Source organism: Rhinolophus sinicus, chromosome 5 (assembly GCF_057876585.1).
Source record: "Rhinolophus sinicus isolate RSI-liver-muscle chromosome 5, RSI-T2T, whole genome shotgun sequence".
Taxonomy (NCBI): Eukaryota; Metazoa; Chordata; class Mammalia; order Chiroptera; family Rhinolophidae; genus Rhinolophus; species Rhinolophus sinicus.
This window is the reverse complement of record NC_142505.1, coordinates 91350000-91375605: the sequence shown is the minus strand read 5'-3', so window position 1 is coordinate 91375605 and position 25606 is coordinate 91350000. Positions and strand designations below refer to the sequence as shown.

The 25606-nt window shown below is 39.4% G+C and overlaps 1 long non-coding RNA gene across 2 annotated transcripts in view; it reads right to left on the bottom strand.

Annotated features, from left to right (window-relative positions):
- The window catches only part of LOC109457455 (uncharacterized), a 280743-nt gene that overhangs the window by 87544 nt on the left and 167593 nt on the right, over positions 1–25606 (bottom strand). For both annotated transcript variants that reach the window (XR_012489844.2, XR_002139027.3), the window contains exon 3: positions 24302–24457. This is a non-coding gene — a long non-coding RNA (uncharacterized LOC109457455). The remainder of the gene's footprint in view (positions 1–24301; positions 24458–25606) is intronic.

Here is a 25606-nt window from a genome sequence, read left to right as displayed (position 1 = left end):
GAAGAGCACCAGTAAGAAGAAAGAACTAAAGTGATGGAGAAACATAGCTCCTCATGACATTCCTTGGATTCTAGATCCAGCTGTACCTGAAGCCAGCCAGATTCAACCCTGAGCATTTTAAGCAGGTGAGTCCAAAACTGCTTTCCCCTTTTTTTTGCTAAGGCCAGTTTGACTTGGCCTTCTGTCACTTGCAACCAGATAAGACCTGAGTAACAACTAAGTTTACCAAGGAAAAGTGGCAGGACCAAGAGTTAAATCCAACAATGTCTCTCAACTTAAAATTTAAGCTTTCTTTCCATTACATAGAGGGTCTCATCGCAGGGGGGAGAGGTGCAGGAGATTTAGATATCAGAATCCCTTGGAGGAAAAACTTTTCAAAACTGTACATTTACCTTCAACAGCCTCCCCAGGGAAACCAGAATAAAGGAAGACTAGAGGCAGGAGATGAGAAGGGGTATGGAGGTCAAACTATAAGCGAGTACACTTTGAGAAAGCTCTCCGAGTGACTGATACGTGCCCAGCTCTGGAACAACTCTATACTCTCATGCTGCTTTGTTACACTGAGTACTGAGGGCTCCATTATGGTGAGACTCATCTAAAGCACTGCCTTACGCTTTATGAATCAAGTTTCTGAGCTAGTAACAATGAACAATGCATTGGAAAAATTTCCTTCCTAAAGGAAATGATTCATTTTTCTGGGTCCCTGGAATAAAATTAATTTTTAGAATTGCAGGAAATAAGTGCATAACAACCATGCTTTTGAAGAGGGTGAATTCACCAATGACTACTGGAGGGCCATTTTGTCTTCTCACAAGCAGAAATGACAATATCCTCAAAGATGTAAAACAAACAAAGTACCAGGTCTGTCAGCTCCTGTACACATTTCTTGTTCTTTGACACATTCACATAATTTTGCATGAATTGTAATAATGCAGGCTATCTTGTTAACAGGTTTCAGGCATAATTAAAGAAAGTGAAACATTCTTTTTGAAAAGAAAACAGAATTTCAAATATGGCTTTGGACTGAAAGGCTAGGGTACAATTTTAGGCAGGTCTATGTAGAAAGCGGGAATAGCAAATAGGCCAATTCTGAACAATGAGCAGTGCCTGCTGAGAAGAGCAAATCGAGCACTGTAAAGCCTCATCTGGATCCATCCAATGGGAAAGGATATCGTGATTGATTATTGATGTCTGTCACGGAAAGGGTAAGTGGTAGCTTGAGTGCCACTCACTTATCCTCTCTGACCTAAACCATCCACAACTAATAAAGGACTGCAGTTTTATTTTTCAACTTGCACAACCTCTCATAAGTACTCTCAAATAAATAATTGCATTGGGCCATTATTTTAGAGTTGAACAGCAACAAATTGGCTTATTTGGAGAAATAACGCTTAAGCTGTGTCAGCTATGTCCGTCAACAGCTACACCTCTCCTGACCTTTCCAGAGAAACTGTTTCCTTCCATCTAGTAGTACAAGTGAGCAGGATGGATGGTAACTCGTAACTTTCTCTCCTAGGGAGAGACACTGTTTCCTTCTGAGAAAAGCTAAATTACATGAGTTTAAAATGTTGGTACCAATCCTGCTTCTTCCAAGAATCGGCTGTGCACCCTTGTGCTAATCATTTGACCTTTCTGAGCTTCAGGTTTTTCATCTGTACCTGGGAGAGACCTACAAGCTGTGGTGATGCCTTCATTGATATAATGTATGTGATATGTATTGGATATGGAAAAGTGCTATATGAGTTATAACCAAGTGAAAAAAACTCCAGGCAGCTTACTATGTAACACTGAGAGATATTTTGCAATTACAGGCCCCTAAAGGTCTATCTATGTCACTTATGATTAACTGAGCTAATTCTACTACACAGGGTGGTAACTGTGGTCAGTGCGATTACACTGACTCACATGATGCTTTCAGCCTTGTCAACTGCCACGCATTACGCCAACCTACCTCCAGGCCAGTTAGAGTTCTCTTTATGAGCTCCTCTCTGCTCTGTCTTGATCTCTTACTAGAAAATAACCTGTTATTGTTGCCACTGTCTATCCCAGAAACGATGACCTCCCTGCTCCTGCCCACATTTCCACTGTTGACTCTACTGCTGGCCTATAAACACAGGTTCTAAACTCTTCAAACTTCCAGCTGTGCTCATCTTCTTCCACTGAATTATCTGAGCAATTTTAGGGGGATCTATCTTTGCATCTAAACCAGGGATTTTGGAGCCATCATCTTAGGAATCACGTGCTCTCTCTAAACACTTGTGTTCTAAACTTGTGTTCTTCTTTTTCCTCACTCATATCTTTCCTTTTTCTTTTTTTCAAAAGCTATACAAATAATAGGTACTTTAGAAGCATTACGTATTTAACCCTCTTAACAAACCTATGAAGTTTGTAGATGAGGAAATGAATACCTGTAAAGGCTAATAAAACTGTCCAAGGTCACAGAGAGGGTACCTAATGGAGACAGAATTTAAATCCAGGTCTCCCTGACTCAGAAGCCCATATGCCTTGCAGAGTACCATGCCGCTTTTCAAATCCTCATCCATTTTGCAATTATCTTCATTCTGTAGCTCAGATTATGGCTGAGACAGAAAGGTCTGTAACACAGTCTGTTTGTCATCACAGAAACAGATGCACCGTTACCGCAAGCACAGTTTAAATGCTAATCGACACTGCTGAAGCGGATGACCAGCTTCTGTATCTATCCATAATATCTATGGACTTTGAACAACTATAAGGGAAAAACTGGGTCAGTGGTACTGGGCATGCAATTAGGACAGAAGAGAGAATCGTAAATGTCTCTAGTCTGCAAGCTGGAAATGAAGATGCAGGTCAAATCCTTATGGTTCTCATGGGTTATGTCAGAGGCTTACAACAGCAATACCCAATTTTGTTCCAAAACTCTGGGCTCCCCAAAGATGACCAGGTTTAGAATTTAAAAACTCAGAGTTTATTTTTTAACCCAGTAATCTGAGGGAAAGTGAAATTGCGATCAGAAAGGTCAAGTGATTTATTAACAATCATTGCAGCTAATACTAATCAGTGTCAGAATTGTAATAGGATATAAATCAATATATATGGCTTCCTTCATCAAGAAAGTCTTGCTACCAAAAAAATTAAAAAATCAGCTGAACCAAACAAAACACTTAGTGACGTAACTGATGTAACTAACATTCTGTGCACTCATTAGGTAACCGTCTAGTCACAAGCAGTTTGTGAACTGAGTCCTGGGTTATATTTGGAGTAGTATTGACCGACTCAGTAGTTTTGGAAATTAGTGTCCAGGTATCCAAAGCTATGTTGTTACATTAGACTAGCTCTCTTTACAGTGCTCCATGAAGCAGCTTTCCTATAAGATGTTAGATAATAGGAGTTCCATGCTTTGAGTCAGTTTGGAAAATATGATTCAAAGATATTTAATTTTTCTTCTTTATGCTACGGAATTTCTCAATGGTTTTCATTATGTTGATGTTTTCCATGACACTCAGAATGGATACTACGCCCCGAAATTTATTACACAAACCCTTAGCCTAACTGAACGAGCGACCCAAAGAGCAGGTTTGGAAACCCATGTCCAGTACCTGACTCACATTTCGGAAGAAATACGACACTCCGCAGAACGGTTCCCACTCTACCTTTTCGCTCCTCTTGCAGAAAAGCCTAAACAACAGAGAGCTCTGTAACAAAACCAGAGTTCACACAAGCCCAGGGGCAAGATAAAAATGCCAGTAAAAACCAAACGAACAGAGCAAGCCCAGACGGCCCTAGGTACATATTTTTCTCCCTTTATGTGCAAAGGGTTACTCCTTGTTGAGTGAATTCAGTCGACTCTATAACAGGCACGTTGGCAGAGAACTGACATAAACCAAAACAGTCTGTCAAAGTCCTTGAAAGGGTATCAAGGGCGGCTACAGAATTTCTATACCCGGGGCAATTAGAGTGACAGTGGGAACGCATGGGGACTTGGGGCGACTTAAGTGACTTACCTTGAATTTGACTATGCATAGCAAAATTATTGTTGGATTCTACAATTTGTTGAAGGGAAAATTTGGTGGGGCTGAAAACATTTGTGGGAAGATGACATCCCCTAAGCCTCCCCTCAGTTCTGCCATTAGAAAGGGGCGTTCTAACTGGGGAGACAGATGACAAAACAGATGACAATCTGCAGAGAAGTGTCCTAGACAAGGATCAACAGATTGTGCTCAGGCAGACCGGAAAAGGGAATCTTTTAATCTACATGCATAATGGAAAAAATACTTTAAATTGCTGATGGACGGCCATATTGAAACAAGAAAACACAGTCTTTTCACTGGTAGCCCTGTGAAGGAGACATTGCATCGCATAGTCGCTTTGAATAATAGTAAATGCAATAATGTGCTGGACTGCTGCTCCTTCTGTTTATTTTCTGAACCTCTTATTATCAGAACTGGGCTGCGAACAGAAAATGTAGGTTCTTATACTGTCACTTGTCAACCAAATGGCCTTGGACAAATCCCCCTTAATATTTATGAGACTCGGTTTCTTCATCCATAAAATGGGAGAGTTAAACTAAAGTATCACTCAAGTCCCTCTTGGCTCTGAAATAATGTGATTTTATAAGATTCTTTAATGCCTCTTAGGTATTCAGAGCAGTGGTTAAATGATCAGGCTCTGGGTTTAAATCCCACTTTGACATTTATTGTTTCTATGACTTTGAACAAATTAATTACTCTCTCTGGGTCTTATTTCCCTAAATGATAAAACAGAAATAATAAAAACAATAGCTGCCCCATACATTTTGGAGAAGATTAAATAAAGTAAAGCATTTAAAGTTCTTAATTTAGTTGCCAGCACCTGGTTATAGCTCAATACATAGTAGAAATTATCAGCAACACCATTGTAGTTTTCGTTTTGTTTTGTTTTTTTAAGTTTCATGCAGTGCCCATTATAAAAACTGGCATATAGTGCCCAATGAACAGGTCTATGTTCAATCATTAACCTTATTTTGATTTCTTAGGCCTAGTTCTAGCAAAATCTCACTTATTCAGCAAATACTTAATGTAATACTACATGCTGGACACTTTTCTAAACACTTGAAAAATGTTGCCTCATTTAATCTTCCCACAACCCTCTGAGTTAGGTGTTACTGTGTTTCCCCAAAAATAAGACCTAGCCAGACAATCAGCTCTAATGCGTCTTTTGGAGCAAAAATTAATATAAGACCCGGTCTTAAATAAGACCCAGTATATTATATATTATATTATATTATATTATATTATATTATATTATATTATATTTATATTACATAAGACCGGGTCTTATAATAAGACCTATTTACTATAGTAAAATAAGACTGGGTCTTATATTAATTTTTGCTCCAAAAGATGCATTGGAACTGATGGTCCGGCTAGGTCTTATTTTTTGGGAAACGGGGTATAGTATCTCCCCACTTTAGAGGAGAGGAAACAGGTGCAGCGAGGGTAGGCAGTAAGCCCTAAGGCACTGCCACCAGCCAGTAGGTACCAGAGCAAGGGTCCGGCCCTAGGCAGCTGGCTCCAGCATCCGTGCTCTTGACCACATGCTGCTACACTGCTAGCCTTATAGTACCTCACTTTCCTCTGCCTTACCCCTTCTGGAATGGTTCACTGTTCTCCTCACAGACCCAAAACAGTCCAAGCTGACCCCCTCCTTCTCACTGCCATGCTTTCAGCCTGCCAGCCCCCCTACCACCTCCTAACCCATCAAGTGACCTCTCCCGACTCCTATACTTCTTTGACCCTTCAAGACTTGTGATTTTCATCCCTACCAAGGTGTCGGTTTTCGTTTTCACTCACTCTGATTTCCTCTGTCTCAGTCTGCTCTATTTGCAAGCCGAGGGTTCAGGATTACAAGCGTGTCCCTGTGTCTTTCATGCCTGACTGCTCCTAAACCACCACTAACCTGAGAGCAGGGTCTATACCATCCTTCTGCATTTGCTGCTCATGGCTGGTTGTCTGTCTTAAGATGGCCCTAGAAAATTCCTTAGGCCCTGAAACATTAGGATGCATGACATTTATTTGATCTCATTTTTCCCCACTAAGAAAATCTGGGAAGGAAGGCTACAGTAGGCTCATTTGACAAAAACTAGTCTAGAGTGACATCTGGTGGCTACTTTTTTTTTAAAGGTTCACAAATATTCAGTTTGCTCCTTACAGGTAAGGTTTGTTCCTTAGGGGAAACGTGCATTATCCGTCCAAACATATGTTACTACTGGGCTGCCCACCAAGACTGTAGAAAGAATCTACAGGTGAGATCAGATGAGCAGAAATCCCTCTACTCATAAGTCATACAGTTGTGGAGCGCCTGCCCTCAGGAAGAGACCGCAGGTACTGAGACCCAGTGTAGAGATAGAAGTGGAATTCCCATATTCCAGTCCTGGCTGCTTGTTCCTAGAGAATAGGCAAGTCCCTTTCCCTCTTTGAGCCTCAGTTACCTATTTGTTTAAAAACATTGGGATTAAACTTAACTTCTAAGTACTTTCATCTCTACAAAATAGAGTATCATCTACAAATAAATATCTAAAATGTCCCCTAAATTTCCAACGCCCAGTAAAGTTGGTAGGTGTGATCTCCCATTTGAACATCACCTATCTGGCACTAGTACTTAACAAAGTGAACCATAATAAAAAAGTTTTAAAAGTACTCTCATAAAAGTAGTAACAATAGCACCATTCATACTCATCACTTGCCTCATATTGTTGGACACAGAATCCGAGAAGGGATCAGCAGCTGTCAGTCAGTCATAGACTGCATATTCTGGCCAAGGATGCCTCTGGGAAAGAGGTGGGGGTCACACAACAGCCCCAGAGGAACACACCACAGCCGACGGCATCGGCCTTGGATTACAAACCCCACCTGCCCTAACTGCACTGCCCTTTCCCTCTTCTCACAGCCGCTTTCCTATGGGAGCCGGAAGTAGTCATGTAAATAGAAGATAAAGAGTAGAAGGACACGTAAGTAAGTGGTAAAGCTAACCCACCACATCCCAACTCCTCCACCGGAGGCATCCCAGGCTGAATCAGGCTCCAACTGGAGAGGGGTCAAGTCTAAAACTGGAAGAACTGATACTCTGATATTAGACCAAATGGAATTTTTTTGTGTGTGTGAGTGGAAAATATGACTGTTTATTATTACTGCAAATGACATCAAAAGCTATGAAACCTATGCAAGGCATTATCAGGGACATAGAAAAGCAGTTTGATACAGTACAGAGTGACGGTGATGGCGAAAAAGAATAAAGTTGTTTTCCATTTGAGGCTTACCTAATCCAGTTCGTTCAATAAACCATACTTACTGTGTTGGACTGAATAGAATTGTCCATTTGAAAGATGTGCAAACAAAGGAAAGAACCCAGCACAAAACCTCCGAAAGAATGGAAGAGATATGGAAGACAAGACAGAGGGAAGAAAACGGTGTCCTACAACTGCTTTTCTCTGTCAAGGAAAGTACACCCAACACAAATGCTCTGACACAGGAAATAAATCTATAACACACAATGAAAAGAAAACTAGCCGAGTAAAGGCACACTGGCGTCACATGACCTCAGTTAAGAGCATGAGGCGTGGCCCAAAGCAGAGTTGGCATTCATGAAAAAAAAATGAGTCAGCGACATGAGGGTGGGCTTGAGAAAAATCACATAATGTTGAAGTTTAAAAAAAAAAACTAAGATAAAGATGGTTAGAGAAAATATAATAAATACTTGGGGGAGATCACAGAACACTGTTGTATTAGTAACTGCCCTCCCTGATGAAAAATAATTGCAATAGAAAAATATTACTCAAATATGTATTGGAAGAAGAAAATTTGGAAGTGAATGCAGGAGTTTATCTGAAAGTCCCATGAGTTTCCTGTTTTCAAGAAAAATTGAATAAATATTGTCACAAATATATTCTGATTGTTATACTCCAAAATTAAAAATATCTTACAAAAATAAGGTACACAAGGAGTGGTGACTAAAACAGGAATGAAAGACATATTAGGCGCTGACTTCTCAGTTTATGTGAAAGCAGTTGACAGAGCTAGGCTTGTACAGTTAATACAGGCAACTGTATTTTTTGTAGAACATTGCACCCAACAAACAGAGAATACAAATTTATATGTTGATTCTGAACTCCAAGCTCATTCAAGGGCCTATCTATATCTCCATATGATTACCTCATAGACAACTCAGAAGGAAAATTTCCAAAACCAAACTCCCCATCTTCCCCTGAGAACTAGGTCCCAGTTACTCCACTAAGTGAACGAAAAATGCATTTTCTTGTTACTCAGACAAAAACAGTTATCTTTGATTCCCCTCCCACACACATTTTGACCACCTCTCTCTCGCTCTCTCCCTCCCCCGCCCCACACCCTTCTCTGTTTGGAAATCCCATTGGCTCTATTTCGAAAACATAGCCTAAATTGAACGTTTCTGACCATCACCACGGCTCTCACTGTTTCCACGTCACTTTCATTTCTTACTAGGATTCTGACACAGCTTCCTGCTGTTTTTACCCTGGCCTCCTACTTGTCTATGCTTAGTGTGATCCTGTGTTTTACTGTCTGACACAGGACATTCTGAATGTGAAAGGGGTCAGGACAACGCACATAAACTAAGCCTGCCCTGCACAAGCCAGGTCACACAGCCACCCTATTTAATCTCCACACAGTAGCCAAGGAGTCTTTTTTTTAAAAAAAGGCAGACGCTATGTTCCTTTGTTCCGAGGTTTCTCAGCTCACCCTTTGCAGAAGGCAAGGTCCTCCCTTGGCCTGCAAATTTTTCCATGATCTGGCTCCCGGAGGTGTCTGACCCTTGTTCCCTTGTTCACTTTGTTCTAGCCCCAAGTTCCTGATCTTTCTAGAAAGTGCCAGACACACTGCTGCTGGAAAGCCTTTGCCTTGAGGTTCCTTCTGCCAGGAAGGCTTCCTCCTCCTGAGTTCATCTATAGAATTTACACTTTCTGATTCTTCCAGTCTTCGCTCAAATGTCTCCTTCTGAGCAGAATCTGCTCTGACAAGCCTGTTTGAAATTGCAGTCTCCTCCCTTTGCCCTCCATGTCCCTTCCCTTGCTTTTTTTTATATAGCATGTATAGCCTTCACATGTTCTATACAACTTATTTATCAGGTCTTATTATCTGTCACCTCACATCATTGCCCCACTAGAATGCAGGTTCCAGGAAGATAGCATTTTTCTTTCTCTTTTCCTCTATTAGGTTGGTGCAAAAGTAATTGCAGTTTAAAAGATTCAAAATTGCAAAAACGGTAATTGCTTGTGCACCAACCTAATAGTACTCATGATACAATAGTAAATGGAAACAAGACCAACCAAATGGAACAAACAAAGGCTATTTATCCCGAACTTGCAACAGCAAGGGGATCCGCCACCATCACTTGCCCTTTCATAGCAACTTATGAAGTCAGCAGAGTAGTGGGAAAACTTCGTATTGGAAAAAAGGAGAGCCTCCAGTTGTTCCTTAATTGAAAGCTGTTGGCTAATTAGAAGTGGGGCATCTATGTGATTGGCTAGGGATACATATTTGGCTTTCTCTGGTTGGTCTTAAGTTGGAAGAGGTGACAAATATTAGGAAAACTGCCAGTTATTAATCAAGTGCTGGCCATTTGGGGCTGATTGTTACAAAAGATAGCAAGTCTGACTGATAGCAGGCTGGCTTCTTGGCTGGGTAATAGAGATAAGGGAGTTGATGTCCTAGGCAGTTGCGTAGGTTGCGGGTCAGAGTTTTGTTTATATATACGGTCCGGCCATTGTCCATTTGTATATTCAGTCTCTCAAGTACTTGGCATAGATAAATGCTTAATATTTGTTGAATGAATGAATATCATTCCATTTCTAGACAATTCCAAAATTTGTAAAACTAAACAATATATTGGTTAAAGATAGAAACAGACATGATGCAATGTGGATAAAAATATGGTGACAATTATTATAAAATATAACATTTAAATAAAGTCTGAAATAAAAAGGTAAACAAAAATATATTTTGATATTAAAGTGGTCAACACGCTATTTAGATCATAAAAGTGTTCATGAAAGAGGATCTCTATGATGATAAAGGTAACAATCTACCAAAAAGTGCCATCAACACATCATGACACTAAAAGATAGAGTAATAATACATATTAAGTAACATCTGAAGACAATGCAGGAGAAATTTACAAAAATCAGTAAGAAACTAACTTGACATTCCAAGTGGGTAAAAATAAATTACTATTATTAAGAGGATCTCAAGAATATAGTATATACACTGCAAAGATCGAATATACTCCTTTCAAGCACCAATGTAACATTTTTTAAAAAAAGCTTACTACCTAATATGGCACAAATAAAAACTTAAAAAGAACTGTAAAGCAGGAAGAATACTGACTTTATTTTCTAATATCTGCAATAAAACTAGAAATAATAAAAAAGTAAAAGCCAAATAGGAAAACACCAGCAACAGTAATACTGGCAACTCACAAAATGTAATTGAACAACATAGAAATGCAGTCTCTCTTTTAACAGCTCTTATATCACAAAGGAAATCAAAACTTCAAGTACAGACTTTGCTTCTAGCAATATGGTAGACTGGATTCTTTAAGAAGACCAAGATAATTTATAATATAAATTACAAGAAACTTTTTTTAGTTCATTGCTAAGCATTCAAGAAAATGTTTGTTGCAGCATTATTTACAATAGCCAAGACCTGGAAGCAACCTAAGTGCCTATTGATGTGTGAATGGATAAAGAAAATGTGACACACACACACACACACACACACACACACACACACACACAGGAATATTATTCAGCCATAAAAAAGAGAAAAATCCTATCATTTGTGACAACATGGATGGACCCTGAGGACATTACGCTAAGTGAAATAAGTCAGACAGAGAAAGACAAATACTGTGTGATATTCCTTATATGTGGAATCTAAAACAAAACAAAACCACACTCACGAATACAGAGAACAGACGGAGTGTTGCTAGAAGTGGAGGGCAGGAGGGTGTGTAATATGGGTGAAGGTGACCAAAAGGTACAAATGTCCAGTTATATAAATAAGTAATTCAGGGGATGTAATGTATAGCATGGAGATTATAGTTAATAATACTGTTTTACTGCATATTTGAAGTTGCTAAGAGTAAATCTTAAAAGTTCTCATCACAAGAAATAAATTATAACTATGGATGGTGATGGATGTTAACTAGACTTACAGTGATGATCATTTTGCAATATATACAGATTTTGAATCATTATGTTCAACACCAGAAACTATTATATGTCAGTTAGATCTCAAAAAAGAGAGAGAAAAGTAAAGCACTACTGTATATCAAGTAGAAAAAAAATCACAAGAAATGCACACCTAGGCACATTGATGTAACTTCAAAACATTAAATCAAAGAGAAAGATTTCAAATCATCCAGTGAGAAGAGATGGATTTCCTGCAATGAATAACAATTAGGCTGACAGTAGGCTTAATATCAACAATGTAAACCAGCGAGTAAATGTCAATCTAGAAATATGCACCCAACAAAACTATTTAAACATGTTTTCAGACAAATAATTCTTAAGAGCTTGTCACCAGCAGAACTTTAATAAAAAAATTCTTAAAGGATTTATTTTAAGGTTATTAAAAATTGACAGATGACCTAGAAAGGCATTCTGGAATTTTAAAAAAGGAAGCAAAGAAGTTGGTATATGTGAAAATAAGCATAAACGTTGTGTGAAAAATAATACCAATTTGTGGGCTTCAGAAGTGATAAGTGCTATACAAAAATTACATGTAAATTAGGAGGGGAGTAATTGTACGTAAAATACTTTAAGGTCCTTTTCGTAGAGAGGGTTAATATGCTGATTAGAGTTTTAAATATGTATAACTGTACACTGAAATAAGTAGGAAACAAGGATGTAACATAAAAGTTGCAATTTCCTCTTTTATTCTGCTCAATGGGTGACCTTTCTCTGTCCTGGAATGGAAAATTTTGTCATCTCCAAGACTTTTCTTGTCATTTTTAGGTAATAAAAATGTCAGGCAATCTTTAAGAGACAAAACTTAGCCTCAATCCAGTAATAATTTCCAGTCAACTATATTTATAATTTCCAGTCAAATGTATTTAAGTATAATAATTTCCAGTCAAACGTATTTCATCTTTATGGCAAAATGCGTTTTCTTTCCCCTTACAGAACTAAGCTAGATCCAGCTGTAGGCACACTGCCTTCTGGTTGTGAATGAGGGAATTAGGTGCTTTTTCTTTGTTCTTTCCCGATGTTCCTTTTTTTCTTTTTCTTTTTTTTTCCAGATTGCTGATAAATACTATTGAACACTGTGTCCTGGCAACCTCTTTTAGGCTTTCTGAAAACTAGCAGCCACGCCTATCCCTTCAGGCAGGACTTTAGAAGAATCTCCTCTGGGGAATCTGATGAGTATAAGAAGAAAGACATAAAAATATTCACATTCTTGGGAACCCCCCTCAACCCACCCAAGAAAATGGTCCTTCCAGATTACCCTCAGTAAAACCCACTGTTGACACAAACCTCACACCCAACACTTCCACAAGATTGCAAGTGCTCCACTCTTAAATAAGAAAAGAACAAACAAACAAACAAACAAACAAACCAAGGATCCCAAACATCTGAGAAAAATCATTTCTAGAAAAGATCAAGCCCCAAATATAAAATGCAGCTGACAGAAAGCCAAGAAGGACTGAGAAGGTTAAATAAAATCCTGATGATATACCCAAATACCTTCAGAATAACAGCAAATATTTCATCAATAAAACATGTAAAAGAGGCAAAACGGGTAATGTTTCTGAAAAACCAAACAGAGTTTGTACATAGTAGAAAGATTAGTAGAAATGTAAGTCTCACAAAGGATTAGAAAATAAAATTTAGGAAAACTAGAAAGTAGAGAAAAGAGACAGAGACAAGAGACTTTTTTTTTTTTAAGTTACAGAACAAGTCTAGGCATGCCAACATCCAAATAACAGGAATTCTAGAAAAGAACAAAGTAAATGTAGGGGAGTAAACCATTAAAGATTTTTTTAAAAGAACATCTTAGACTCAAAGGGGATGTTTTTACAGATCAAAAGTGGTGCCACCAAATTCCCACAAAAATAGATGAAAACAGACTCATGCCAAGGCATCCCCACATAATGACATTTTAGGACACTGCTAATGAAAAGTAGATCCTACAAGCTTCCTGAGACAGGGAGAAAAATATCACCCTTAGGTTTTTAAGCTCAATACATCAATAATTGAGCTTTGCCCACAAATCTGTTCCTCTCCGTCTTGTGCATCTTTACAAATGGCCCTGACATCCACCTACTCAAATATTTATCCTTGATTCCTATTTCCCACTTCTAATCCATCAGGAAGTCCTACTGACTCTACCTCCAAAGCGTACCTTGCCTTAGTCCCTTCCTCTCCATGTCCACTACTGCTGCCCCCATCCTAGCCCGTCTCCCCTCCCCCAGATTACCACAGTAGCCTCTTAACTGGTCTTGTTCCCCTCTCGTTCCTCTCCGACTGGAAGGTCATGTCACCCCTCTGATAACATCCCTTCAATTACCTCCCCTTACTCTTTTTTTTTAATTAAAGTTTATTGGGGTAACAATTGTTAGTCAAGTTACATAGATTTCAGGTGTACAATTCAGTAATACATTATCTATATCTCACATTGTGTGTTCACCACCCAGAGTCAGTTATCTTTCCATCACAATACATTAGACCCCGTTTACCCTCTTCTAGAGCCCCCCTCCTCTTAAAATAAAACCCAACCTCATTATGACTGTAATAAATTCGAGATGTTGCCGCGGAGCCAGGGAAAAGATGCCCACTAGATGGCAGCAGCGCACAACTGTCTTCATTTGGGTGACGCTTTGACAAGTTTGCGTGGGGCTGGGGGACGGCCCTCAAAGCTGAGACATTGCAGACGCTGCCACATGGGAGGCCACCAACCAGATGGGAAGAGGAAAAAGAAACTCCGACGGGAAAGGGTAAGTTATGTTCCAAACAGGAAATACCTCCTAACCCATGTCAAGGAAATGAGAATTCTGGGAACTCGTCTCAAGTGCACTGAGAGCCACTGGAGGCATGTCAGCAGAATACATACATAAAAAGGATTACTCCACCCGCTCGTGCAATATGAACATGATATGTTTAGGTGATCCTGCCCAGCCGCACAGTGGGAATCTCTGGGTCAGGGAGCTCCAGAGAGCGGCAGAGATTTGGGGTCTTTTATCGCTCTGGGGTTTATCTTACCTATGACTGGAAGATGCTGGAGGCAGTTTTATAGGATTTATATACAAAGCAGGCTGGCTAGGCTATACATGGGAGATAGGCTATGTGATCTTTAGTCCCTATTTAACACTGGCCTTCGGTAAATTTTCTGGGTATTTAAATATTGATTTTTCAGTTTCTTGTTTTGTTCACTTGTTTATTCACTCATTCATTAGGCATTTGCTTTGTAATGGGCACCATACTCAAATGGGAAACACAGATGTGAATGAGGACAGTTCTTGCTTTCACGGCTCTTACAGTCCATTGGGCAATAAAGGTAACTGCATCAGAGTAAGGTAGGTGCTATGACTGGTGTACTGCAGAATGCACAGTGACATATAGAAGGGTCACCTACTGCAAGGACAAAGATAAGGTTCGCTTTATAATGATAGTGAAGTCTAAGTGGAAAGCTAGTGCCAGATTCAATGGGTAGGGGTGGCGATCTGGCAGGGGTTGTGTGGAGGTCCTGTTCCAGAACATCTGTGTACAAGCCTGGAGGTGAGAGAATGTGCAATATGAAATGGCGGAAAGTTAAAATTCAAGGTCGGGAGTGATGTAACCTGGGGCTGAAAGGTAAGTTATGTTCCAAACAGGAAACACCTCCTAACCCATGTCAAGGAAATGAAAATTCTGGGAACTCGTCTCAAGTGCACTGAGAGCCACTGGAGGCATGTCAGCAGAATACATACATAAAAAGGATTACACCACCCGCTCGTGAAACATGAATCAGAAGGAGGCCATATTGGAGGCGGGAAGATGGATTGATTACCTTAGGAAGCCATTGTAGCAGTTCTCAGGAACAGCGATGATGAATCAGGATAATAACAGTGGCGAGATGAGTGCTCAGGAAGAGTCAAGAGAACCTTATACAGATTCAACAGAGCGTCAGATGGATCCAAGAGAGCCTTGCGAGTTGTGTCGATAGGACTCAACGGATACAAGTGGCGAGAGAGAAGGGAGGCAAGGATGAAGAGCTTTCCTCTGCTGCCCGTTTCACTGAGCTGACTCCTGGAGTATTTCAGTCCAGAGATGGCTTTTACCACCCTCCCCTACAACAGCAATCTTAACACCTACCTCACAGACTAGGCAGTTTAAATCAGGAAAGAGGTGTGCTTAATAGGAGAACATTGTATTACTCCTATAGTTTAACAAATTCTTAACTACTGGGATTCCATGACTTTTATGAGTAGTATCATTGAACTCAGAACAAAACGCTGAACAGCCTCATTAAATATAACCACATTTTAGAACTAAGATATATGTTAGAAGCAGTGTGGTTTTAATATTCTCGTCAAATAGCTGAAGAAACTGATGCCCAGAAATGGAATGGGATTTCCCTAACGTATGTAAATGACACAATAGGCCCATTATTCAGTTCCTACATCTCTTCACCCCAATTGTTTCATTCTGTCTAGCAGAATTCAAGGCTCTGAAATCTAACTTCTAGGTTTGAATACAGGCTCCTCCATGTACTAGGCTTGTGATGTAGTGAAAGTTATGGAAAAATTCATGTCTCCATTTCCTCAAAATGAAGAAAATTATAATATCTAGTTCATGGGATTGTTCTAAAGCTTTAATGAGATAATGTACGTAAAAGTAATTAGAACAGTGACTACATATATGAGTAACTACAAGATATCAGTGTTAGCTCTTCCTACCATCATTGTTTTTAGTAGCAACATCTTTTATTACTATTTTGATTAATCTTCATTAGTGTCCTATATAGTTGTTCAATTATTTTACTTACCCCATACAAACACCTCCTTGTTAAGTCCCAGTGAATTATAACAAATAAATATAGATATTCTACATGGATCTCTGAAATTCACTTTTCCTTTTTTCTGTCCTGAATTTATCTTCTTTTCATGAAATCCTTCCCATTACCTATCCGTACCTTTCTCATATTTCAAGACTCATGTTAGTTCATAGCTTTTTAGTGACACCTTCCCTGAGCACTGTGCCCTCTGGACTTCCTTCTCCTAATATACAATTTACAATTTAATACTGAATCATCGTGTCTTTCCTGTTTCCATAGTTGGTCTTGTCCCACAATAAGATTAGAAGATCTGGAGACAATGGCCATGTTTTTGCCTTTCTTTTTCCCTTACCTGCTTCCTCCTTACACACACACCCTAGAAAAGCTCTGTATATGTATGAAGGTCCCAAATCATTTTGGTGAATAAATTCAAGAGATTCGGGATATTAATGTGCTGACTAATCTTTACTAATTTCTTTTCTTGACCCTGCCTCTCCTAATTTTAGACTCCACTGTAGGCCAAACATTTGCTCAACGTCCAAAACATTGATATGTTTTCTTACGTGGCACAATGGAATAGGGTTTTGATTTCATTTTTAATGAATTTTTGTGGTGGTTGTTGCTCTACGGAAACACATTCTCTTTATGTCCACTAGATGGCACCCACATGACTACGCTGATCTTGGGGAACCCGGTGGGAATTTTGTAAGGCTATGAGAAGGCCTTAACATACAAGCAGCAGTAGCATGCAACCTATTTATTAGCTGCGGTGGCACATATATGACGGATGAAGCAATTGTGAGGACCTGTGTATGAAATTTAACACAATAAGTAATGTTCCACGTTTCTCATAAAATTAAACATGCTTTTACCGTACAATCCAGCAATTGTGCCCTTTGGTTTTTATCGAAATGAGTTGAAAATTTGTGTCCACACAAAAACCTGCACGTGGCTGTTTATAGCAGCTTTCTTCATAACTGCCAAAAGTTAGAAGCCAGCAAAATATCCTTCAGTAGGTGATGGACAATCTGTGGTAACATCCAGATAATGGAATACTATTCGGTACTAGAAAGAAAAGAGCTATCAAGCCATAAAAAGACATGGAGGGACCTCAAATGCATATCACTAGTAGAAAGAAGCCAATCTGAAAAGTTTACCTACTGTATGATTCCAAATACATGACATTCTGGAAAAGACAAAACTATAGAGTTAGGGGATGAGGGAGAGGAAAGGATGAACAGGCAGAGAACAGAGGATTTTTAGGGCAGTGCAACTATTCTGTATGACACCATAGTGGTAGATACATATCATTATATATTTGTCAAAACCCACATAATGTAAAACACTATGAGCAAACCCTGATATAAACTATGAACTTTGGGTGATGATAATGTGTCATGGATTGTAAGAAATGTGTTACTGTCAAAGTGTGGGATGTCAACAGGGGGGTGAGGCAGTGCATGTGGGGGGAAGGGTACATGGGAACTCGCTGTACTTTGGCTGTAAACCTGACTTTACCTTGAAAATAAAGTCTATTGCAAAGTAAATGCTCTAAGACGTCGATTATTTGTGTCTATTCCCCCTCTCCAGTACAATCCACCCAAATGCTCAGACCCATGAGTATATCACCTCTTGACTCCTCTCAATCACTTATTTCCTCCATTAGGAAATCCCATAGATCCTGCTTTCAAATATACACTCAGTCTGACCACTTCTCATCAAATCCACTGCCTCCACCCTAGTCTAGATCATCATCTCTCAGCTGAATGGATGCAATAGCGTCCTAACTGGCCCCCTTGTTTCCACTCTCCCCCTTTAGTCCATTTGCAAAACAAGAGTCAGAATGAATCCTATGACAGCAAAGAGGAGGTCATGTCACTCTCCATGTAAACCCCCTCCACTGACTTCAAACTGTAAACAAATAAAACCTGAACTACTTAGCACACGGCCTAAAAGTCCCAGATGGTTGAATCATTGGCTATCTCTCTAAACCCATTCTTGTGGTCTCTTAGGCTTATTGTCCTCCTTCTATGACTAATTTCTTTCCACTTCAGCGTCTTCGCACATATTTGTTCCTCTGCCTATTGCACATATTCACATGACCAACCCTTTTCTCGTGATGCAAGTCTCAGCCAATGTCACTTCCCAGCAGAGCTCTCATCTTATTACTCCAGCCAAGATGTCTCCACCAGTGATTCTCCATCTTATCCCCCTGTTCATTTTCTTTACAGATTTATAACCATCTGGTATTATTCTCCCTATGTCCATTATCTGATTCCTCACCGTAGAATATCAAATCCATGAGTGTGGACAGACTCTAAGGGGGCTGCCCTAATTCCCATTTTCTGGTATTACCCTTGTGTAATCCCCTCCCCTGGAATGTAAGTTGAACATATTCCTAATAGAATACAATAAAGGAGATAAAATTTAATGTACTCTTGATTACATAAGATTGTAATGTGCCTCTTGCTAGAACTCTCTCTTCCTTGCTGGCTTTGAAGAAGCAAGCTGTCCTATTATAAGATGCCCTTTGGAGAGTGCCCCATGATGAAGGTGGCCTCCAGCCAAGAGCCAGCAAGAAAGTGAGGGCCTCAGTCTGGTAGCCAGCAAGGAATTGCATGTGGCCCACAATCACGTGAGCTTAGCAGCAGATTCTTCCCCAGTTGAGCTTTCAGATGAGATAGACTTTGAATACTTAGATGTGTGATGAGTATTGAGAAGTTTAGGGCTCCAAAGGAAGGGGTGGATGTTAGGGGGAGATGACTCTAATCCTGAGGGACCTGGGACTCTTCTGGTATTTTTTGAGAAAATGATAGTTACACTAAGTTGAGGGATGATTTAACCAGGCAGAGGTCATTTGACAAAGAACACAAAGTCGGCTGCATTTTTCTCTACATCTTATTTTACATCAATACCTGGATGTTCGAAACATTTGCACAGTGCTTAATCTACTATTCAGATCTCAGTTTCTAAATAGCATTCTCCATTCCTTTTAGCATTAGTTCCAGGTTGGGTTAGGAAAAGTACAAGATGAGCCTGGATAACTTGTGCCAGGAAGTAGTCAAGTACATGAAAGAACAGAGGAGCCGGGCTGAAGGAGCTTTCATTGACCAAAGCTGTGACAACCTGAGCTTTAGTAAAAGGAATACGATGGCAATGGATTAAAACACTTGGGATTTTTAAAAAGCTCTTGGGTCCATACTAGTAGCCAAGAAAGAGAAGGGGGGAAAAATAAAGTTCTTCTTTCTAAAGGACTGCCAGATAATCAATGTAGAAAAAGAAAAAAAGAAAGGAAAAAAGGAAGATTACCATTTTCAATCTACATTGTAATAACAATTCAGCTGAAGCTCATCATGGGTACATAAAATATATTTCAGGACAGAATGTTCACACAGTGTCAAAGTATCATGCCACAAATCAAATACTTAATATAACCAGAAAAAAACACACCTTTACGACAGCGGTACCTAGGAGTCACCAACTTAATCAAGTGATCAAACTTAGTATTACCCAATGTTATAATCTGCCCTGTGAAATCTCCAAAAAGTCAAGATCATGAAAAATAAAACACTTAGTTTTAGTCTCGATTACAAGAAACCAAAGAGACATAACAATCCAAGGCAATACATTAGCTTTGATTGGATCCTGGAAATCCTATTCAGGAAATAATATCGGGGAACATTATGGAATTATTATTAACTTTTTTAGTTGTGTTAATGGGATTATAGTTATACTGGAAAATGTCCTTATTTGCAAGTAATGTGTACAAAAGCATTTGGAAATGGAGGGTACAATGTATATAACTTTCAAATAGTAACAGCTGGTAAACCTAAGAAAAGGGTATTTGGGTATAGATTGAACTGTTATGTTAACTTTTCTGCAGGTTTGGAATTTAAGGAAAACTGAATTTTAAAAATGAAAATTTTCCACAGGAGGGAGGAGGAGAGGAGAGAGGCAGAGACAGAGACATCTGCTCTAAACCTTCGTCTCTTAAACCTCACGAAGACTCTGAGCGGAAGGGCACATTATCACCATCTGTATCCCAGAAATGAACAAAAAAACCAACTCCAGATAACACAGCCTTGAAGGAGCATAGCCATGACTCAAAATAGGGTTTCCACTACTTCTCTAGATCTTAAATAGCTAAACTGACATTTGCATATGGTAAAGCTCCTTTTGCCTTTCCTCTCCCCTCTCATTTTTCTGTATGAAAAACATAGGCACAAGAGGAAGAGTAAAAGTCAACAAAATCGCATGAAGTCCCATAACATACTCTTCAGATTTGGGTACTTAGCAAATCCCCCAATAGCAGATACAGAGAGATGCTTCTGAGCCCTCGAGAAGATACTGGTGTGTTTTAATACCGTGTTATAGGTAGTGCTTCCATGGTGTGCACAGAGGTATTTCCAAAAGAGTTGGAGAAACTGACCACTTAGGACGCCCACCTTCTTTTGTTACTAAATCTGTAGTGGTTAACTGGAAGAACTTACAGAATTTGAGATGAATCCCTTCCTCTGTTTGTGAGTGTTATGAAGGACCATGGCTGCTCTATATACGACATAAAAGTCTGAGCCCTGGACATGAACTTTGGTGGCCTGGATACAAGTCATCACACCTGCATGACTCTGAATGAGTTGCTGTCCTTCCCTGGGCTATACAGGAGGAAGTGGGAGATGTTAATCTCGGATTCTCTGTAGTGTTAACATCCTACACATCTGAACCTCTAAGACCCCCCCTTGGTCTTCTGATATTGGCCAACTCAGAATTCACCTTGAGTATTGGTCTGACCTGGTTTATATTTCTCCATTGTGTATTTAAATAAATTAGCCATTAGTGTTACTTACAATTTTAAATAGGTTTTACTAAAACACAGCTAGTTTGTTTTTTAAGCTGAAGTTGACTCAAAGTCCACTAGATGGCAGTCTTGTCCCTTTTTCTTCCAAGACCCCTGCCTGTTCACCATTTCTGGGTGCACACTACATGTCAAACACAGAGGGCTCAGCCTTCATGGAATTCACAATGCAATAACCCCTCTTGAGAACCCAGTGCCTCCGCCTTATCTTTTTTAAATCAATAATCAGTACTTACACAAATTCTTTCTATTCAAGATATGGTACTATCCTTTCAATTACAATTAACATTTAAATAAAAATTGCCATTGAAAGGAAAAAAAAAATCAGTAGAGAAATCTAAGTGCCTCTAGTGCTTCTTGCCCTGTCTGTACTTCTTTAATTTCCATTCGTAGTGACGTGCTGGTGAACTCTGAAAAGAATCACCAACCATTCTCCCTTCAGAGCCCTTACGTAGTCTGGAGGACAGAGAAGCAAACAGCACCAAAGGGCAGGTTACAAGGACATTGAACTTGAGGAGAGTAGTGAGGGGAAAACCCCTGGGACCAGACACGAGAGGAGCACATCTCACTTATTGATGGTGAGAGCTTGAGCAACTTTACCCACTATGAACCACAGCTTCTTTTCTGTAAAATAGGATAAATAGATAACGAACTTATGGGGAGATTATGAGAATTAAATAGTGTAAGTAAAGCTCTTAGAATAGCGTCTGGAAAAAATAAGTGCTCAATAAATGGTAGTTACTGCTGTTATTGCTACTATTACCAGTGTGTGTTTTTTTAAATAACTTGAATAATTATAATCATTTTGCTAATAATATTACTATTACTTATGCCTGGACTAATAACTATTTAAATAGTATCATGATAATTATTTGTTTTACATCAGCTATCTCATCTAAGCCTAAAAACCCCATGAGATAAATATTATTCACACCTAAAGGGAAACTAAAGCTCAGAAAAGTTTAGTAACTTGACTTTGTCACACAGCTTTAGGAGGTGAAGCCAGAATTCCAATGGAGGCTGTTTGACCATTGAACCATGACTTTAACCTATAGACTACAACTAAATGACAGGCTACAACCCTATGATGCAGAGACGACACCTGGGATGGCCTCCATTTTGCAGAGTTTCAGAAGCTTGCCAAGGTAACACAGAGTGTTAAGTAAAGGTCTGGTACTAGAAAGCAATTCCCTCCACTCTTAACCCAGCGTCTTTTATTTTATACCAGCATTGTTGAAAGCGTGCAAACTGATTGGACTGTGGAACCCTTTTGCCAAACAATACCTTGCGTGCTCAGTGTCCTCTGAAACACAACTGTGAACCAATTCCTTATGCTAATACTTTTCTTAAAACAACACTGAACTTCTATCAATGCAGCTGGTACACGGACCACCACAGAGTTCTGGGGTGATTACTGCTGGCACTGCAGAGCCCTGGTGGTCATTTACAGAAATGGAAATAGGATGGCGGTTTTATTATGTCCAGTCTCTTTGAATGCAGCCCATGAAGTAAGACAGAAAGCAATGTGAGGAACACTGATAGAAAAGAAATCTCACAAGAGCAAAACCAGTGAAAATAGTGTGTTGGATTAAGGGTGGAGAATTGGTATTGAGTATTTTAAAATTCGTTTCCAAGGTACTGAATCATTAAATCACAAATGCTAAGGCCAGGAAATCTGCTCAATTTATTCTTCTCTCACAGAAGATGTGCTCTCACAGTCAGCCAGAAAAATGGCACAGTCAACATTTTGTTAAAAATGCCAGGAATCAGAGTTGTCAAGTTATATGAATATCAAAAACATTTCATAGTACAACTTCTACAACAAGGAAGTGCACTTAGATCTAATTTAAATTTCCTTGCTTAGAATGTTGAGTCTTTGGTAAAAATAGGAAACATTTCACAGTTCCATTACTATGCTTTACTTGCTTCTATATACGTATTCTTCCCATTTACCGCTCTGAACTTTTCCACTCATTTCCATCCTTTGAGTAATCTTAACATAAACCTCTTCAGGTCATCTAGTCTTTGCTCTCGTGTTCAATAGACAGCTATCAGAAGGTGATGGCAACCTTTAGTGGGATTCCTCAGTAACGTTAGACAAGAAGCTCCAATTCACATGCAGAGAAACATTCCTTAAAACTGTCTTTCTCCTCTCTTCACACTCACCATTTTTCTTAAACCCCACACCTGCTCCAAAGCCTCTCTTCTGCCCCAATTCACTCAGCCTCACTAAAACTCTTACCCAAATTAAAGCCCCTCATGATACTTGATTCTTTTGCTCCCCTTCCTTGCATTGCCAACATATTAGTATCTTCTATCCCTGATGGGGCTTCCGCTCTCCAATTCATTCTTCACCCTCTTCTGCTTTCCATGCCACATCTATCTCCTTTCCCAAAACTGATTACTGGGACCCGAGGGAAGGTTCAGACACTGAGCCACCAAAGATAAAATTCTGTAATAGGGGATAGATTGTTTAGTATATTTTCTTCTATTGCTACCGTATTAAATAACAAAGAAAGGATAGAGACCCCAATGGACCTCAATCTTATGTCTCTTTGAACTGAAAGAGCTAATGTTAATTTGAAAATGCTTCCTCTTTCCATCCTCCCTTGTCCAAGTTGAGAGTACTTCTCCCTCAATCTTTCTCTTATACTTTCTCATTCTCATTTCTCCTACCTCCATGCTTCCGTGGCCTTTTAACCCCATTTCCTTTACCAGACTCCTGATTTCCTTCCTTTTTTCCTGCCTATTCTTTAGGTTTTTTGGTGGTTCCCAAAGACAGAGCTAAGAAATGTTCAAGACCCCGAGAAATTGAGAGACTGATGACCCATTCTCAAAATGAGAAAGGAAGGAAGGGATGGAGAGAAGTAAATAGAACAACTGCAGCCTTCAGCATGTGGAAACACGGCTTGTATTTTCATTGTTTCTAGAGTGCAGAAAATTTTGAACAAGAGAATATTTTCTTAACAGTCAACGCTTTTTGCTAAGAAATTTAGCCCTTGATATTTGAAGCAAACGGGCTTACAAGACACAGTCTGAATATCAAAATCCATTCCATTCTACCTTGCACAGTTGCCTGGTAACATCTAAGTGAGTACGTCAGCTGTACTTGAAATCCCATCGGTCTTGGACCCACCTTAACAGCATTATAAAACTCTTCTCCTAGGAGATTCAGACTCTGGGCCAGCAGCAATTCTGATCCAGTCATTAATTGCTTTCTTTGCAAATACAGATGATAAAAAAATGCTCACCCAGTACGGAAGCATGATTATCTCAAAAGCAGTATCTACAGCCCCTCTGAACCCTCATTTAAACTGAATTGGCATCTTCATCCAAAGCAACTACACTTTGAGGATTTACACAGAAAACAGCTTTATGTAAAACAACTTGATAAAAGAGAATATAGCAACTGATATGTTCTCACCTATTTTACAGATGAGGAAACTGAGGTTCCAACAGGAAAAGTGATGTGTCCAACGGTACACAAAATGAAGGCAGTGATGGAGTAGAGCATATGGTCTCTCATTCCAGTTCTCTTTCTACTGTATCCGTTTATGTCCTTAGCTTACTAGTGAGGGTTCTGTGAGGAAGGCAGAAAAACAGGATTTCTTGATCAAAGGATTTTTGAAAGTGTGGGAAAGTAAGTAAAAGGTATTTCTTTACTTCTACATGCCTTAGACTTTTCAATATGCTACTGTGTACTGTGAATTTCTAGATGGGAATCTATTGGGTCTGTTCATCACAGTTATTTGGCCACAGAATAATCTTCCTTGCATATACAGAGGGTGACAAAAAAATGTATATACATTTTAAGAAAGGAAAACCATATTAAAATTGTAACACTCAATATATATCAATAACAAAAGATGAATACAAGTCACGTTTGACTACTGCAATTACAAGAGGTGCTCAAAGTGGTTATAATCAGTTTCCAGGTACTTCTGATTATGGCGAACTACTGCTTGAGTAATGTTGACCAAAGTGTCCACTTGTATACGTGTTTTTAGCACCCCCAGTATATATTAAAATAACTTCTGGAACCAGTAATCCATGAAGTGTGCTTTTGAGCTATATATACAACACAGGTACCCCTTTTTGCTGGAATTGACCAATCTACCAGCCATCTTGACCTTGTTATTCCAGCAAGAGTTTGTATCAACCCAAACACTTCATGGTTGGTGGGGTACCTACAGATACATGATGCGATCTCTTCATCTCCATTATAACTTCCCTTCTCCAAGTCACCACTTCTCTTGACTGATTTTTCCCCCCTGTAATCTAACTGGTTTTCTTGCTTCTATTTTTGCTCCTCTGAGGTATGTTCTCTACTTGTTAACCATGGTGGGATTTATAAAATGTAAACCAGAGCAGGTTCCTCCCCTTTACCCACTTCCCACTATGGGGACTATGAAGTTTGATGAGCAAACTCCTGCATCCTTTCAGACCTCATCTTCTAGCAACTTCTCTGTGTTTGCAATACCATGACCAGCTCATCCTTTCTGTCCTTCCTGGAACATGATAAGCCTAGTCTTGCACAAGGACCTCTGCCCTTGCTGGTATCTTTCTACGTCACTCTGTCCCCGTGTCATCACATGGCTGACTGGTTCTTTTCCTTCAGGTCTCTGTTCAGGTGTCACCTTCTTAGAATTGTTTTGCTAACCCAATCTCTACTGCATGTCTCTATTTCATTTTCTTCAAAGCACAGAACATTACCTGGAACTATTTTTGT